Raw genomic sequence first — 19,432 nt, forward strand, 5'->3', positions numbered from 1 at the left:
CATGCCCCCTCTGGACTGGACAGTTTTGTTTAGCACTTTCTCAGTGTTGGGTTTTAGATTCAAGGAACTTCAATCAGAACCCAATTCAAATACAACAAACTTTAATAAAGCAGACATAGCCTGCTGGAAATCCATCGCATATTTCTCACCAAGGTTCGCCAGGGTTTTCTCCAGGACTGGGAGGCAGAGGCAGGCTGTATCAAGCCACTTTTCTGAATGTCCTCCCTGCCCCAATAGGAGTTGCTAGAAGTCACCATGTTTTACAGGCATGCATATGCACACACACAAATACAAAAATGCTGAGCCACATAAGATTTCTAAGCTGCTTCACTGTAGACCCATTTGCTTAATCTGTATTTCAATGAGAATTGAAATTTGGTCCAGAACCAAACAGATTGTGGAGTGTTTCCTAATGGGTTGAATCTAGTGAATACTCAAGCAAGTGCTTTGCTTCCATTTGTTATGGAGACCGGTGTCAAGTGCTAGATCTTCTTCTTCCTAGGTTTGCCCTTGCTTAAGGCAATAAGAGTTAAAAGGGGGATAAGAATGAATGTTCTTGTGATCCATCTGAAAGAGGAAAGACCTCTAGGTCAGGATGTATTTCACTCATACTTTTGCTTCCCATTTCTCATGTGTGGCAATAAAGTCCCTTTTGAATTTTTTTAGCATGAGAATAGAAGTAATAGAGTCGACACAGACATTTCTTTTATTCAGGGAGTTCACTAATAATAAGATTCAGGCTTTAGAACTATATTTGGCACAGAGTCCATTGCCCTTTCTTCCTCAGTGTGTAGAGGATAATGGATAGGAAGGCTTTCTGCTTGATCAGTCACTGTGCCCTAATTTATTGCAGTAACTGCTCTAATACCTGTTCAGTTATAGCTGTATGATAAGGGATGAGTTAAAACTCATTACGGTTGGGTGGAACTTGGCTCTTTTCTGCTGCTATATCTCATGGTGTCAGATAGCTGAGGAAACTTTGCAAATAGATCCCTAGACTTTCCAGACAATTTCCCTGCATTCTCCCCCAAACATTTCTTTTCACTACCTTGTGGAACAGGTTACATATCCAGCCACCATTACTGTAAGTTATACTTTGATTGGCAAGTTATCTGGTTCCTGGGCAAAGGCTGTAAAGAGGAGAGGTCAGATTGATAAGCTTTCACCCTCCCTCTTCAATGAACTCAAAGCAATCTCTATTTTGTGGTGGTGAAAATAAACCAGAAGTATTAAGTGCACAGGGTTGAATCTGGGTCAGTTTCTGTCAGCACAAAGAAGGGGGTGGTGCTGACTGGCTCCCAACTTTCCATGGTGGGCTTCCAGTTTGTTGCTCATACTGTTCCTAAAAGTCCCCCTTTTCCTTTCAGGAACAGCATTTTAGAGAGCTCAGTGGGAAGAGGTAAGAAAGTTCTAGTGTAGTTATGAACATGAATTCTGTAAACAGAAATTTTGGAGCCAGCTCAGTGCCAGTTTGACTTCTATATTGAGGAAGGCTTCTCTGAATTCTCAGCCTTTTGGGGGGGAGCTGAATAATAGAAAACATTTGGAAGGTATGCCTGCAAAGACTTCAAGGAACAGGAGTGAAATTAACAAGCATCAATTGTGAGGGAAAAGCCCCCTACTTCTCATACATATGGACATCGTGATCACCAGTATGGTTGCCAGGGTGCCTGGAGTTTTGACTCTCACACATCTGCTCTAAGAAGTGGACTTTGCTTACAGTTTCTAAGGCTTATGTGGATACTATCAGCCTCAGATTTGCAGCAGCATTCTACAAATGAGCTGCCAGCTACTCCTTGTGTGCCCAGTCTTGGCCACTGCAGTGGCAGAAGCCACACCACCATGAACTGTACAGGCAAGCAGTTTCTAGCCTGTTTTCCATGAACCAAGGGCTAACGTAGCCATCTTCCTGCCAGACTGGACTTCATTCCTTCATAGTGGAAGGCTCACGTACACACCCTGTGTCACCCTTGGCTCGCAAGCAACCCATCTGCCCCATGAATGGATTAACAGCTCAACTAATGTTCCTGATTGCCGGGCAATACCCTAAACAATAACTCCTGCCCAGAAGATGATGAGAAAAGAGGAAGATCGTCTCCTCCATCAACCAAGTCTTTTGTTTCCACCGGGGATACCTAGGCCAATATCTGATTCCCTATTGTCACCTTCCCAGATAATCCCATTTAACCTCAAGTATCCAGCCATTCCCATTCTCACCCCAGTCTAATACCTTGGAGCCGCCTCAGGCAATATTGCAGCTTGGAAATTTCCAGGTTCACCGGACTAAGGTGAAGTTCATTGGTCAAAGCTGACACCCAATTGGATGTCACCAAAGGACTCACTATTGGCACTGCTAATGTCCAGCCTTCATGGTCATCACAGAGCCTCCCCCTTTCTCCTCCCTCCTCCCTCCCAGCCCCTGAAGGGTCTAAGGGAGTCTATTTAACCTCTGACCCAACTCCACTCATGTGTGCTTCTATCAGCAACCCACATTCCGCTGCATAGATCCATCCCCAATTCTGGCCACAGTTTTGGGTCCATTTCCCCTGTCCTCTGATGTCGCCATTGGAACCTTCCTCAAGACTACGATGGTAAATATTACCCTGTCTGTTTACCCTTATATGTTCCCCTATCAATCTATCTGTGTTTCTTAGGCCTGTGTGAATGTGTGATTGTATTGTATTTTTATCTTGTGTGGAAGAACTATTATTCTAAATATATCACAATTGGTTTTTATTAAATTAGAGTCCTTTTTATTGAGCATTTACCCTCTGGATGGTTGAGCCTGGTATAAATTGGTAAAAAGATTCCTAATGAGCCAGGTGCCCACCTAACTAATTCCCCAACCTCGTTTTGAGGGCATTTGGCTTAACACTATCCCCATCCCAAATTCTTCGCTGTTAAGAAGAAATTGACAAACTTGAATCCTATTGTCAGTTTCATCACAGCCCTTTGTGCAAGCACATGCACACATCTGAGTCATGATAGATGTTGCACATTCAACTCTCTCTTTCTCTCTTGTATTCTGAGCACATGCAAAAACCTGCACATCTGGCCATTCATTCAATCATTAATTAATTAATTAATTAATTCATTGTTGTTGGTAGAAATTAAATTGAGTCACATTAATAAAAAGAGATGTTGCTGCTGCTGTCAAGTCACAGCTGACCTATGGCGACCCCATAGGGTTTTCAAGACCAGAGACATTCAGAGGAGGTTTGCGATGGCCTGCCTCCATGTCATGACTTCCAGTATTCCTCATTGATCTCTCATCCAAATACTAGTCAGGGCAGACCTTTTAAGATCTGCTGAGATTGGGCTATCCAGGCTAGAGTTGTTTGTGGAATTACAGTATCCATGTGCTGAACCAAATCCAAAACGGTTGCTTTGGAATTCATAATACAGTACCATGTTAATAATAATAATAATAATAATAATAATAATAATAATAATAATAATAATAATAATAATAATAATCAATTTTAATTTATATCCTGCCCTCCCCGCCGAAGCAGGCTCAGGGTGGCTTACATGACATAGTACATTGTACCATGATACAACAATAAAATTCAAAGCAATTAGCAATTAAAATACAATTACATAAAAACAACATTTAAATTAATAGTTTAAAATTACAATCTAACATAAGATGTTGCTACAGTCTTGATATGCATATAAACATAGTTTTTATTGTGATGGTGCAATGGTTCCACCTTAAAAGGCCAGCTGAAAGAGGACGGTTTTACAAGACCAATGGAACTGATTAAGACTCCGTAAGGCCCGTACCTCCTCTGGTAGCTGGTTCCACCATTGGGGTGCTGTTACTGAGAAGGCCTGCTCCCTTGTCGCTTTTAGTTTAGCCTCCTTTGGCCTAGGGATTTTCAGCAGATTTTGTGAGCTAGATCTCAGTACTCTCTGGGGAACATATGGGGAGAGACGGTCTCTAAGGTAGGCAGGTCCTCGGCCATATAGGGCTTTAAAGGTGATAACCAGCATCTTGTAACGAACTCAGTACACAATTGGCAGCCAGTGCAGTTCCTGCAGCACAGGCTGTATATGTTCCCGCCTAGGGAGTCCCATTAACAGCCTGGCTGCCGCATTCTGCACTAGCTGCAATTTCCGACTTCGGCACGGGGCAGCCCCATGTAGAGGGCATTACAGTAGTCTAACCTCGAGGTGACTGTTGCATGTATCACTGTTGCCAGGTCGTCACGCTCCAGGAAGGGAGCCACCTGCCTCGCCCACCTAAGATGAAAAAAGGCGGATTTAGCAGTGGCTGCTATCTGGGCTTCCATTGTCAGAGAAGACTCCAGTAGCACCCCCAAGCTCTTGACCCTGAGCACTGCTTCCAGTGGCGCACCATCAAAAGCCGGTAGGGGAATTTCCCCTCCCAGACTGCCACAGCCCAGGCAAAGGACCTCTGTCTTCGATTTAACTTCACTCAGCCTAAGGCAACCTGCCATGGCTTGCAGCGCCAGGTCCAGATTTTTAGGGACATCGTCAGTCTGGCCGTTCATCAATAGATAGAGCTGGGTGTCATCAGCATACTGGTGACAACCCAGCTCATATCTCCGGGCAATCTGGGCAAGGAGGCGCCTGTAGATGTTAAACAACATTGGGAAGAGGACCGCTCCCTGAGCACCCCACAATTAAGTAGGTGTCTCTGGGATAGTTCTCCTCCAATCGCCACCCTTTGTCCCCGACACTTAAGGAAAGAGGAAAGTCACTTCAAGGCCAGCCCCTGAATCCCTGCGTCAGTGAGGCGGTGGGTCAGCAATTGGTGGTCGACCATATTGAACGCAGCCGATAGGTCTAACAACAACAGTACCACCGCTGGAGATCATCCATGAGGGTGACAAGCACTGTCTCCGTCCCATGGCCCGGATGGAAGCCGGACTGGAGTGGATCTAAGGTGGAAGAGTCTTCTTCACAAGTCAAACTGCTGTAGAAAAAAAGCCATTATCAACTTTGTAATCTTTTGCATTAAGGTAAAATGGTTCATTTGTTTATTTGAAATTATTTTTGTATGGATTATTTGTATACTTAGTTTGTATTCTTCTTCATTCAGCCTGTGGAAGCTTCAGAGAAACGGAGGCAGAGAGGCGCTGCCTTCGTAGCTGGTTGCTACTGTTGGCTTTTTTTCTACAGCAGTTTGACTTGTGAAAAAGACTCTACTTTGCCAGCTCTTGGCTGAAACCATTTGGAGGCCTATTGGGCCCAAGAAAGACTGTGCATACTATATAACTTCACCTAATTTTGTCCTTAGAAAGGACTGTGCATATTGTATGACTTCACCTTATGTGCAATTCACTGCTTTAAGTGGTTGTTTATGTTTCCTTTATAAATTTCAATGAAAATTTGTTGATCATATTGGAGGCTGGTTTAGTCACAGAACCCCTAGGGGCTCCTTTGCTACCCACCTGGGGATTGGCAACCCTATTTAAGGCTAAAGAAGCTTTCTTCGAATTCTTCATTGCAGCTGTTCCAGTTAAATGGGTGTGTTGTTTACTGGGGACTCAGTTTGTGAACCTCTCCCCAGATATAACAAATCTTCAGAAGACTGAGATCAGTTCTCCTGGGAAAAAATGGCTGCTTTGGAAGGTGGATTATCTGGCATTATAACCTGTTAAGGTCTTTCTCCTCTCCAAATCCAGCTCTCTCCAAGCATGCTCCCAAATTTCTAGGAATTTTGCAACCCAGAGCTGGCAACGCTATTGGGGACCCTGACTGCTATTATATTTATTATTATCCATGTAAAGACCCTCCCCCACTATGTGCAGCCTCAAAAATAACTACAGCAAACAGTATTGCAGAATTTGGGATTTCAGTCCAATAGCAAGCAATAAATGTTTTAATGATCTGTTTACTGTCAAGAATAAAAGATTTTACCTGGTCCAACTATTTAGCAATGAAGACTTTAGGAAGTAATCTTTAAATGGAATGTATATCTTTCTGGGGATTTTCCCTTTCCATTTCCAATGTTAAAAACCTTGCTTCCTGTTAAAGTGCAAGACAAGAAAGAGAAAAGAGGGATGCAGGGATGATTGATGAAAGAACTTGAATGCGCCCACCAACCACAGTGATATGGCGTTGCTTCTTCTATCATTGTTATGACAGAGGAAGTGGATGCTGCACATGCAGTGTTCTCCCCAGATGGCAGGTGGATGATCAGAATTTCCAGCTGGTAGGTTCTCCTCCATCGCTCCGCTGGAAACAGTCTTCCCCTCTAGAAACAGTATACAATGAGGGCTGTATGTATTCAGCTCTAAACTAAAATGAGGGCATGATCTAGAAACCTTGTAGGCACAGGGTCTGCATATGGAAGAAGTGCCATAGGCTTACCAGGGCCTTGCTTATTTCCCCTTCCTTGGTTGTGTATGCAAGCAGTATGCTGAGGCATTATGAGAGTCAAAGGGTAATATGGAAAGAGGGTGCTTGATACCCCACGTGGAGCCCTTTTGCTGTTATATGTCCATGACCAGGCGTAAAAGAGTAAAAGGGCATATTGTCTGCAAACCTGAGCATTTTCTTGGCATTTGAATATACTCAAAATTCAGAATCAGTGGAACTTTGTAGGAGGAAAGTGATAGGTTTTAGAAGTATTTCAGGCATGTGTGTTATTCTGGTTTATTTTAAAGAGGATAGATGCTATATCCATCTCAGGCAACTGTACAATTCAAAAGAATGAAAGAATACAATCATGAATTAAACAGGTTGTTTCCTTTTGTTGAAGTGAATAGGAAATTCATGCTGAGTGACTGTGGTAGTTATTAACCTTTGTCATGCATCCCTTGAGCTCTCAGCACAAAACAGTAAAACTATCAAAGTGACACAGGTTAAAGAAGCAGAAATGTGCTTGTTTCCAACACAGCACTTTTTAACAGTACAGTATTTTTTAACCTGTCAAATAAATACCTGATTGTCACTCTGCTCTGTCTTAGAATCATATAACACTTATGAATCACTTTGAGTTAAAACCTGGCTGTTGTCTCTTGCTAATATGCTACTTTCCCCCTTGGCTAAAGCCGCCCCAGTCATAAATATTTTATCTGCTGTGGAAAAAGAGCTATTTGTGGAATGGTGGAAATCAGTACAGATGCTGAGAGGAAGCGGAACATCCATTTGGCTGGAGTATTACTATTTATTATAATTATTATTACTTTAGTTTTCTATCCTACCCTCTCTGCAAGCACACTCAGGGCAGCTAACAATCAATTCAAAAACAATTGATGATTATAATTTAAAACATTAAATAGCAATTAAAATACATTTCATGGTGCTGCTCAAAACTTCAGTATAGGTAGAATCATAGCTTTCTTTCTTCTGACAGTGATCCTATAGTGCAGCATCATATGTGAGGGACAGTAGGGATTTCTTCTGCAGGAGGCTGCAGAGTTTAATGAGAAGGCAGGGGGTTAGGGGATGGTGAGGGGCATCACAGAGGCAGGAATATGTATATTATAGAAGGCTTACAGACAACTGGGACTGTGAGCTGTTGTTTGGAATTGGTAGTGAGAACTATGGCTTCCCACTTAGATGATTCACTCACATGCTAAATTTATAAGGGGCCACCCTGTAGTACCCGAATCAGTCCTGAGACAACTACACTCTCATCTATGTAGTATTGGCAATTTTCAGATGAGATTTTCAGATGCCTTTCATAAGACACTATCCATCTGAGCAAGGAGAGATTCCATTTGTTGCTAGGAAGGTTATCATAGACAGCTATACTCCATATATACAGATAGATAGGGTTTGTAGAATCTTTCGGGATCAAGTGCCGTGTTCTATTGGAGAAAGTTTTCCTTCCAGATGTTTCGTTCTCAGCTGCGGAGAACATCCTCAGTGGCGTTGCAGCCGGAGCAGGCGCTCAGACCTTATTGGCTGCTGTGCATTGAGATAGACAGACAGACAGACAGAGAGATAGATAGCCTCTTTACAGTGCAATTCTAAAGAGAGTTACACCAGTCTTTCATTTTAATGGGCTTAGACTGGAGTAAGTCTCTTTAGGATTGTACTGTTAGAGACCAACTTGAGGAAGCACACAAAATAAAACACAATAAAGGTATTCAAAAGTATAAAATTTATCAAAACCCCATAAAACAAGTCAGGGAATAAAATGGCGTAAAATAACATCCCCAAAAGCCTAATAACACATTCTTCAGGCTAGAAGCAGACTTTAAAAACAGCTTTAAAAGATGGTTTCAGAGGGCATCAGTGAAGAAGTAGAAGGAGAAGAAAGAAGAAGAAGAGGAGGAGGAGAAGGAGATTGGATTTATACCCCATGCTTCACTTGGAGTCTCAGAGCAGCTTACAATCTCCCTTGCTTCCTCTCCCCATAACAGACACCCTTTGAGGCAAGTGAGACTGAGAGCTCTCTGAGACTTGCTCTTGAGAGAACAGCTCTGCAATAACTGTGGCTGACCCAAGGTCACACCAGCAGCTGCATGTGGAGAAGTAGGAAATCAAACCTGGTTCTTCCCCTTATACCCCCAAAATCTTGTTTGCTGTCTAAGGTGCTACTGGATTCAAATCTAGCTCTTAAAAAGATGGAATCCCTTAGATAGAAGCCCTCGTAAAAAGAAATGTTTGGGGTGGTGCCTGAAATAGAATAAGGTAGGTGTTAATTGAGCTTTAAGGGGGTGGTCATTCTGTAGGTGAATTGTCACCAGTGAAAAGCCATGTCTCTGACCTCTCCTTTCCAGAGAAAGTAGGGCTCAAGAAGATGATCTTAACTGGCCATACACAGTATCCTTGGATTTAGCTGAATTTACATTGGCTTCATATATTTTGCAAGCCAACTTTTTTGTGGGCTTTGTATATGTACCATGCCACGGACTGAGTTTAATCCCAGAAAGTGAAATCTCTTTGCATTTGTCTGTAAATATTTAATACTAATTTTTTATAAACGAGAAATTGATTTTGAAGTCCGGTAATGTGAGAGACAATTCAAAAGGGATACAACTACAATTGTTTTCCATTGTAATTTATGAAGCTTTTTATAACATGCCATAAGGGAGGTAGTCCTTACAATAAATTATGATATTGAACCAATAATTACATTTAATGCTACATATATGTAGCACCTTGTATCCAATGAACACCAAATGCTATTGATTTCTTGGTTACATTATAGAAAATGAACAGTTGGTGCAACCCGCCTGGATTTCAGTTGGGTCAGTCATCTCTTTTATCGAAAGGAAATGTGATTCACAGTGGAAGGTTTGGGGTTTTTCAAAACTATAGAATAGGAAAAGTGAGCATTACAAAGAGCAAGTACTTTCCCCCAAATGTGATTTGGGGGGGTGGGGGTTTGTCACATGACACCCTTTAGAGGAGTTTTATCCCTTAGTCCAAACAGCCAGAAGGGAGCCTTGCTTCTCATTATACAGTATTGTCTTAGTTTTTCTCTACTCTGCCTGATTTCATTCCTGGATGGATTCCATTAGACTCTCACTCTTTGGCCATCAAGTTGCAGCCAATTTATGATAACCTCATAGGATTTTGAAGGCAAGAAATTATGTATTATTTTTATTGTCCTTCTCAGAAACTTGGCTCATGTTTGCCTGCCTCTGTGTAGCAACCCTAGACTTCCTTGGTGGTCTCCCATCCAAGCACTAACCAATGCCAATGGAACGTGAGTTTAAAGAGGAGGACCATTATTAGAGTGATGAGCAGGATAAAGAGAGGGGAATTCAAAACAACAGTGGTTTGAGAGAAGAAACAGGAAGACTGAGCTAAATAGTATTGCAGCAGAAGATGAATATGACCTTTGGCTGCATTTAAAAAAGAGGTGGCATGTAGATGTTACAGAGATGAAAGCTACAAAGTTTTAGCAATGAAGAAGAAAAACAAGAAGAGGAGTAGGAGTTGGTTTTATACTTGAAGGAGTCTCAGAGCAGCTTATAATCACCTTCTCTTCCTCTCTCCACAACAGACACCCTGTAAGGTAGGTGGGGCTGAGTAGGGATACCAGCCTCTAGTTGGGACCTGGAGATCTCCTGGAATTACAGCTCATTTCCAGATTACAGAGATCAGTTGCCCTGGAGAAAATGGAGGGTGGACTCAATGGCATTGTATCCCACTGAGGTTCCTGTCCTCCCCAAGCTCCATCCCCAAATCTCCAGGAAGTTTCCCAACCTAGATCTGGCAGCCCTATTTCCCATCCCCTGCCAGTGGCCAGGGGGAACCTGGCCACCCTACGGCTGAGAGAGTTCTGAGAGAACAGTGACTGACTCAAGGTCACCCAGCTGGCTTCATGTGGAGGAGTGGAGAATCAAAGCCAGTTTTCCAGATTAGAGTCCACCGCTCTCAACCAATACACCAAGCTGGCTCTCTAGTGAATGTGTGGATAGGAAGTGGGTGAGTCTGATTCCAACTAATGTTTGCCCTGAAACCTGTCTGATTTGGAAAATGTTTCTCTGGTTTATTGCTGAAGAAGAAGATGATGATGAAGAAGAAGATGACTGCAGATTTATAGCCCACCCTTCTCTCTGAATCAGAGACTCAGAGTGGCTTACAATCTCCTATACCTTCCTCCCCCACAGCAGACACCCTGTGAGGTACGTGGGGCTGAGAGAGCTCTCACAGAAGCTGCCCTTTCAGGGACAACTCTTGTGAGAGCTATGGCTAACCCAAGGCCATTCCAGCAGCTACAAGTGGAGGAGCGGGGGAATCAATCCCGGTTTTCTTAGATAAGAGTCCGCACACTTAACCACTACACCAAACTGGCTCTCAGAACACATGAAGCTACCTTAAATTGAGTCAGACCATTGGTCTCTCAAGGTCAGTATTGATTGACAGTCACTCTCCAGGGTCTCCTCAGGAAGGGATCTTTCACATCTTTTGACCCTTTTAACTGATAGCACTAGGGACTGAACTTGAGACAATCAGCATGCAAAGCAGATGTTCTGCTGCTGAGCCCTAGCCCCAGATGCTGTTCCTGACTAGATCATGACCAAGATTTTCTGAATAGAAGACTCAGGGCTTGCTTGGCAAGAATGTTCTCTGACAGTGGAATGATTTCTATATTGCAACTCGCCTAAAGTCATTGAGCACTTCACTATGGGGGTGGAGAAAACCAACCCCCCCAAATAAAATGTTTAACATCCTAGTTTCCACTTTTATGTTTTATTGTAAGGAAATATTGCTCCTTCCAGGAAATTTTGAAATGGTGGCAAGCAAATCCAGAATAGCCTTGATTAAAAGTGCTTTGGAAGGTTAAGATGTTTTATGATGGGTGTTTCAAAACTCATTGAAAAAGCCATCAAGTGCCACCAAAATGAGTGACATATTAACAAAGAAATTAATAAATCTGGGGCAAACTAGAATTATGAGTGGATAAACAACATGTTTTTGGTAGAAAGAAACAGTTTACAGTTATGGGATTTCTTGTTGGAAGAGACAACTTTGTTGCATTATTCCTTTTTGGCTGTATTGGTGTGATTACTTCAAACAGTGACTTCAAACATTTCTCAGTGGTTGCCCCACAGCTGTTAGGATTCCCTCCCTCTAGAGATCTATCTAAAGCTAAATTTAAATGTGTTTCTGGTGAGCCAGAGAGCTTTTCACAATTTTGCATGGGTTCAGCATCTTGTTTAAACCATGCTGCAACACATGCAAAGTAGCAATACAAGCTTAATTACCACACCTGGACAATATTCATGATTTCCGGAGTGCACATTAGGCACATATACCTGTAAAAAGCCATAGACCTCATGATTATTGTGCTGGCATGCTAACTCAGCTTTACCTTAGTCTATAGATGTCAATGTTTCCTCTATCAAGTACATGGCTTGGGGACTGCAGTCCTAAGCACCTTGAAATCTAGCTTAATTTGGTGGGTAATATTTCCCAATACCTTATTTAATTTCACTTGAGGTCCATGAGCCAAAGCTCCAGTTGCTCATAAATATGTAGAGCTTTGACTCTTTAATGTAAGCTGTTATTGGTGTCATTCATTTTTAGTTAAGACCTGTCAGGTGGCATTTATGTTGAGGGGACGTAGTTTAGAATTACAAGTGCCCTAAAGGCTTTGGAGTGCTAAAATTATGATTGATTTGAGAAGATTATTCTTCACCAGTAAATTTAGCAAGAGATAATAGTGACGCACACAAGAAATGCTTTCTTTCCTGTTGATTCTATTAAAGCATTCAGTTTCTTTACAAGCCATTCATTGGCTTTCGTGAGTAGGATCCCACCCTGTTTAGCACTTCGAATATTTACTTCTATCATGGTAGCTAATGAGCTATTTTATGACATGAAGTGAAAGTCTGAGAAAATACTCTTTGTTGACATACTTCATTGGGATGACTGCTGTAACCATTTATGCTGTAGCTAGTAGCATTTTCCTTGTAGTTGTCCTTTATAAATAAAATTGAGTATGGCTAAAAGATAAAGGTGGCCATAACTGCAAGTCACTTCTTTTCCATCAACTCATTTCATGAAACTTATTTCCGTATTACTGTCATTCTCTCATGAGATAGTCACAGAATCTTGAAAGAAAATTGGTTGTCCTCATAGATCTGTCTTCATAAGTTTTGCCCTGAGCATTTCTTTAATAGTTCTCTGGTTCAAAGGCCCTGGCTAGAATCTGCTCTTCTTTAATTAAAAATACACCCTGAACACTAGTAGTTCTCACAGTGATGAAGGATGCTGAGATTACTCATGGAAAGCCATTTTTTTATTTGCTTTAGCTGTCTACTTCAAGCACCCTCACTGTATATGCATTGCAGGTATATGCACTAGCTTGATAGCTCTTTGGAGCATTATTTATTTATTCTTTCAATTTCTGTTCTGCTCTCTTACATTATCATGAGGCTCAGAGTGGATTACACTGTATAGATTGCTGCAGGAATTTTATGTATTCGTTTTTAACTTTTTAATATTTTGTATATCGTCCAGAGTCCTGCAACAGCAGGGATTGGGTGTTTCATAAACTGAATATAATAAATAAGGAGGTGGGGGTGGGTGGGCTCCCTCCGGGTGTCCTGCCCCCCCCCCCCAGGGAAAGTGCATGTGCAATACATCGCCTATCCTTTCCCGGTGTAGTGAACGCTGCGTGGTCACTGTCTGGCTATGCCTGGCAGATGGTCACTGCAATGGCCTCTCCTACATCACTGCATCTGTGGCAACACCTTCTCGCTGGTCCCCCCCGTTTTCACAGAGTTTGCCACGTCATGGTGCGACCGAATGTCCGGTGGTATAACCGGATGGGCAGGTTGGGCTCACCAACCTCGCCAGACAAGAGAAGGAAAACTCTAACATCAAGCCCGGGCAGACAGAGCTTGTTAATGTAACCTCTACCACCTGGAGGACTCGCTGCCGGTGTCCCGGCTTGCTGGACCATGGCAGATGACCCCAAGGTGAAAGGGTGGAGCCAGTACTGCGCACACTGCGCTTCACCTAAAAATTCCTCTGCACAGGCCTGAAGAGTATCCACATCCACAACCCACAACATACCAAGTCCTGCAGCGATGGGCAAGGGGCGAAACGGCAGGTGGAAGATGCCACTGGAAGCCGCAGTCCCGATCCTGCATGTAGGCGGTTCATGGTATTGGTCACTTGATGCTGACCCGGAGAGGAAAGCATTTTTCGGCAGCACCCTGAACGACCAAGCAGCCTTATTTAGGGACAGCACTGCTTGCTCTGTATGGAGAGGGGCCTAGAAAAGGTGGCCTAAACAAAGCTCGTCTCCCTCCCCCCCCCAGTTGGCTAGCCGCGGTCAACGGGCATCCTTACTTGCGGTCGAAAAATAACAACAAAGAAAAGGCATGCACTTGCCTCACAAAGTGTGCAAAGACTAAAGCTTGCGTGTTGGAACATCAGAACCATGCTTGACACAGTAGACAGTGGTCGCCCTGAATGACGCTCTGCTCTAGTTGCCCACGAACTTCTCAGGTTGAATATCGACATAGCAGCTCTCAGTGAGGTCCGTTTCCCTGAGGAAGGTAGTCTTCAAGAACACGGTGCTGGCTATACCCTCTACTGGTCGGGTAAGTCAAAGGCTGAGAGCCGCCTTTCTGGCATTGGCTTCATGGTCAGGAACTCCATTGCCTCTAAAGTCGAAAACCTGCCAACAGGTCACTCAGATCACATCATGTCTATGCGCCTGCCACTTCAAAACAAGCAGCATGCAACACTCTTCAGTGTGTATGCCCCAACCCTTCAAGCAGATCCTGCAGAAAAGAACAAGTTCTATGCTGATCTACGTAACCTCGTACGGAAGACCCCTACAGAGGACAAGGTGATCATCCTTGGCAACTTCAATGCCAGAGTAGGTAAAGACTCGGAAGCCTGGAAAGGAGTACTTAGCAAACACGGCATTGGCAACTGCAATGATAACGGGCGCCTCCTGCTAGAATTCTGCACGGAGCATCAACTCACCATTACCAACACTATCTTCCAGCAGAAGAACAGTCTGAAGACAACCTGGATGCACCCACGGTCCAAGCATTGGCACCTTATTGACTACATTCTGGTGCGCCAGAGAGACCTTCGAGATGTCTTACACACTCGAGTAATGCCCAGTGCAGAATGTCATACGGTCATCATCTTGTATGCTGCAATCTCCGTCTTCACTTTAAATCTACACCCAGAAGAGGCGGTATCCCCTGGAGGAAGTTTCAGGTTGGCAGCCTTCAGTCAGCCGAAGTTAAAGCTGCCTTCCAGGCAAAACTCCAGACAAGAATTGAGGACCCCAGTCGCCTCACAGATCCTTCTCCAGAAGCACTCTGGGAACACCTAAAAACTACCATCCTGTTGACCTCTGAAGAAGTCCTCAGGTTCTCCACAAGGAAGAACAAGGACTGGTTTGATGAGAACAATCAAGAGATCCAAGAATTACTGGCGAAAAAGAGATCTGCCTACCAAGCACATCTTGCTCAGCCCTCCTGTCCCGGGAAAAAAGCAACCTTTCGCGCTGTATGTAGCAACCTTCAGTGCAAGCTTCGAGACATTCAGAACGAGTGGTGGACCAAGCTTGCAGAGAGAACCCAGCTATGTGCAGACACTGGTGATTTAAGAGGGTTCTATGAAGCCCTGAAGGCAGTATATGGTCCATCATATCAGACTCAGAGTCCCCTGTGTGGTGCAGACGGCCAAGTGATCCTCACAGACAAGGCATCCATATTGAACCTGTGGTCGGAGTATTTTCAGGTTCTCTTCAGTGCCAATCGCATAGTTCAAGATTCAGCAATCCATCTCACCCCACTTCAACCAGTGAAAACAGAGTTGGATGAGATCCCCACCCTAGAAGACTGTTAAAGCCATTAAGCAACTGAAAAGTGGCAAGGCAGTGGGAGTTGATGGAATCCCACCAGAGATCTGGAAGCATGGGGGCATAGTACTACATAGCACACTTCACAAACTACTTGTCACCTGCTGGGAACAAGGCAAACTACCACAGAACTTTCGCGATGCAATCATCATTACTCTACATAAGAACAAAGGGGAAAAGTCAAACTGCTCCAACTACCGGGGGATAACCCTGCTCTCCATCGCAGGCAGAATCCTTGCTAGAATACTCCTGAACAGACTGGTGCCCACCATTGCAAAAGAACTCCTCCCAGAGAGCCACTGTGGCTTCAGGGCTAACAGGAGCACCACCGACATAGTATTTGTTCTCAGGCAGCTCCAAGAGAAATGCAGGGAACAGAACAAGGGTCTATATGTGACTTTTGTCGACCTTACCAAAGGTTTTGATATCGTTAGCAGGAACAGGCCTGTGGCAAATCTTGGAACGTTTAGGATGTCCCCCAAGGTTCCTCAGTATGGTCATCCAGCTACATGAAGACCAGAGAGGCCAAGTCAGACACTGCAACGACCTCTCGGAGCCCTTCCCAATAGGCACAGGTGTAAAGCAAGACTGTGTTCTCGCGCCAACTCTCTTTACGATCTTCTTTAGCATGATGCTTTAAAGAGCCGCAGTAGATTTAGATGACAACGATGGTGTCTACATCCGCTATCGCACCAATGGCAGCCTGTTCAACTTGAGGCGGCTAAAGGCCCACTCCAAGACAATGGAAAAACTTATCCGAGAGCTACTGTTTGCTGATGATGCTGCACTTGTCTCCCACTCGGAATCAGCTCTGCAGCATATGACGTCCTGCTTTGCAGAGGCTGCCAAGCTATTCGACCTAGAAGTTAGTCTGAAGAAGACAGAAGTTCTCCACCAGCCTGCACCCCAGGAAGATTATCACCCCCCTTGCATCACTGTGGGTGAATCAGTTTTGAAGACAGTCCAGCAGTTCAGCTACCTGGGGTGCATCATCTCCTCAGACGCCAAGATCGACAAGGAGATTGACAATAGACTGGCAAAGGCAAACCGTGCATTTGGCCGACTGCATAAAAGAGTGTGGAGCAACAAGCATCTGAAAAAAGGCACAAAGATCAATGTTTACAAAGCGGTTGTGATGACAACCCTCATCTACGGCTCCGAATCGTGGGTTTTATACCGTCATCACCTGCGACTCCTTGAGCGCTTTCATCAGCGCTGCCTTCGCACCATTCTCAACATCCACTGGAGTGACTTTGTGACCAACACTGAAGTCCTCAAGCGGGCGGAGGTTACAAGCATCGAGGCATTGTTGTTGAAGACGCAGCTGCGCTGGGCAGGGCATATCTCCAGGATGGAAAACCACCGCCTTCCCAAGATTGCCCTTTATGGCGAACTTTCCACCGGCCATCGAAATAGAGGGGCACCAAAGAAGAGGTACAAGGACTCCTTGAAGAAATCCCTTGGTATCTGTTGCATTAACCATCACCAGTGGTCTGTCCTAGCCTCAGATCGCAAAGCATGAGGCACACCGTCCACCAGGCTGTCTCTTCCTTTGAGAACGCATGCATAGCTGGTCTTGAGGATAAAAGGAGATTGAGGAAAAATCGTACTGCTACAGCACCAATCCCAAATCAGACTTTTCCCTGCAGCCACTGTGGCCGGACCTGCCTGTCCCGTATTGGTCTTGTCAGCCACCAGCGAGCCTGCAGCAGACGTGGACTACGGCACTTTTCTTAAATCTTCGTTCGCGAAGTCAAGCCGAGAGAGAAAGAGATAGGAGATAATAAATAAATATAATGAACAGTTTAAATTACAGTTAAATACAGTACATATAACAAATTCAGGTATGTACAATTAATCTGATGACATATAACAACATTATCACTGCCCCAGGGTGGAAGAGAGGCAGGAAGAACTATATAAATAGGAACTCCCCTAAAGTCACCCATACAGCTGGTGGTTCATCTCCATTTTACAGGACCTGCAGAATTGAACTAAGTCATGCAGAGCCTGGATCTTGCTTGGAAGTGCATTCCACCAAACTGGGGCTACTGCCAAAAAAGGCTCTATCTCTAGTTGACACCAGGCAAATATTCTTTGGCCTTGCTGTGTTGGCTATCCATGTATTGTTATTTGAAAACATAGTGCTCTTTGGGGGGTATGCCAGGAGAGACAGTCCTGAAGATTTGTTGGTTCCAGACTGTGAAGGGCTTTAAAGGTCAAAACCAACATCTTAAACTTGATCCAGTATTTAAATCTAGAGCCAGTGCAGCTGGCATAGCTCTGGTTGGATGTAGACTCTTATAGGGGTTCTTGTAAGGACCTGTGCCATTGCAATGTAGACCAGTTGAAGTTTCCAGGTCAGTGTTAAGGGTAGCTCTATGTAGGGCAAGTTACAGTAATCTAGTATGGAGTTGACCATTGCAAGGATCACAGTGGCTAAATCGGCAAAATATGAAGGTCCCCATAGATAGAAAAATGCAGCTCTGGCCACATTTGTGGTGTAGTGCTCCATTGACAAGGAGGTATGCAGAATCATGTCCAGACTCTTCACTGTTGGTGCTGGTGTTAAAAGAGCATTGTCTAGAGTCAGGAGCTGGATACCGAATCTCATATGTCCCATCCCCAGCCACAATGGATTTTTCAGCCTACTCTGCTATGACAGCCCTGTTCAACTTCCCTCCCTCATAGGCAAGATTTTCCCTCAATTTTTTGCCCTGTCTGCCTTATATGTGTGTTCTTTCCTGAAGTACTCTGGCTGTCCCAACTTGTCAAAGCATAATATTTGGCTATTTGCTCAGCCCAGGAACCTGAGGGAAGGATTGGGAGCTCCTTTAACTTTAATAGCACTTAAGATGTTTTTATATTCCAAATTAGCAAAATATTTTATTCAGGAAAGATCAGGTGAAATCAGGGGTTGAAAATTCTGTGGTAAAAACAGTACATGCATAGACTTTAGTCCTTATGTTTCTGGCTAATAAGAGTTTCTTAGAATCTTTATAACAAAATTTGAATCCAGTGGCACCTTTAAGACCAACAAAGTTTATTCAAGGTATGGTCTTAAAGGTGCCACTGGACTCAAACGTTGTTCTATTGCTTCTGACCAACATGGCTGTCCACCTGGATATAAAATCTTTATATTAGAAGCTTTTGTTCCAGTGTTTTCCAAATGCTCCAGTACACCTTCTTTGAGTATTCTGTGACTCTTTTGGTTTCCAGAAAGGTGGTACCCTCTTCCTAGTACCCAAACCTTTGTCTCGAAGCACTTGTACTCATTTTGAGTTTTTAATTTACTTTTAAGGTCTTTCTAGTTTCTACCCACCCTAAACGAGGTATCTCTGCACTTTTCAGAGATAACTCCTTTCCTTGACCTGAATGGGGGTCTCCATCTAACTACCCACTGTCCTTGCCAACTTTCCCCAGTTCTCCTTTCTGTATTAAACTGCTCTCAGGGATGAATCCCAAAGCTGTCAGTTCTCAACTGTTCTCAGCTAGGGCTGAAATCAGACTGAATTCTCCTCAGCATTCAGTTCAGAAATCTTTTTCTCTGCAGCTGATGCTAATCAACCAGAGTCCTTGGATTAGCCTGTCACTCACAACTTTATATTTCTGTGAAGAACTAATCCTTCACAATCCTTCACCTATTTATACAGCAGTTCTAAGCTTTTAAAAGTGCAGCCCATCACAAGCATCTGCACAGTAGCCCCATGATCAGATGGGTCATGGAGTAAGAAGTGGACAAAAGATGCAGTGTCTTTGTAGTCTGCTACTGCATGTCAGTGGTTTTAGTGACCTCCCCAGAGGATTTGCTGATACACAAGAAGCAGCCCTTAGTGCTCAGATTGATCATATTGGGTCAGCCTCTTGGGTTCCTTTCGTCTGTGTGAGATGTTTGCTTGATGGATTTAAAATTGTAGCTTGCATGAACAGACTTCCAAGTTGAAACTGCAGGGAGAATGGAAATAATTGAAGGTATAGATATTGGTATACTCAAGAAAGTCTTTTATTCAGGCTAAAGAAACCCTTGCTGATAGCATAAAAAGAAACTTATTCACTTTAATGCATCCTTCTTGTTGGCTTAAAACTGAAATATAGTTGCTTGAAAATTAATTTACCTCTCATGAATGAGTGGCTGGATTATCTTTGTAGCATAAA

General features: G+C 43.6%; 1 protein-coding gene across 1 annotated transcript in view; it reads left to right on the forward strand.

Moving 5' to 3' along the window:
- TRIQK (triple QxxK/R motif containing) overlaps positions 1–19,432 on the forward strand; it is a 66,760-nt gene that overhangs the window by 15,172 nt on the left and 32,156 nt on the right. The gene's annotated exons all lie outside the window — the stretch shown is intronic.

This window comes from Heteronotia binoei, chromosome 7 (assembly GCF_032191835.1).
Source record: "Heteronotia binoei isolate CCM8104 ecotype False Entrance Well chromosome 7, APGP_CSIRO_Hbin_v1, whole genome shotgun sequence".
Taxonomy (NCBI): domain Eukaryota; kingdom Metazoa; phylum Chordata; class Lepidosauria; order Squamata; family Gekkonidae; genus Heteronotia; species Heteronotia binoei.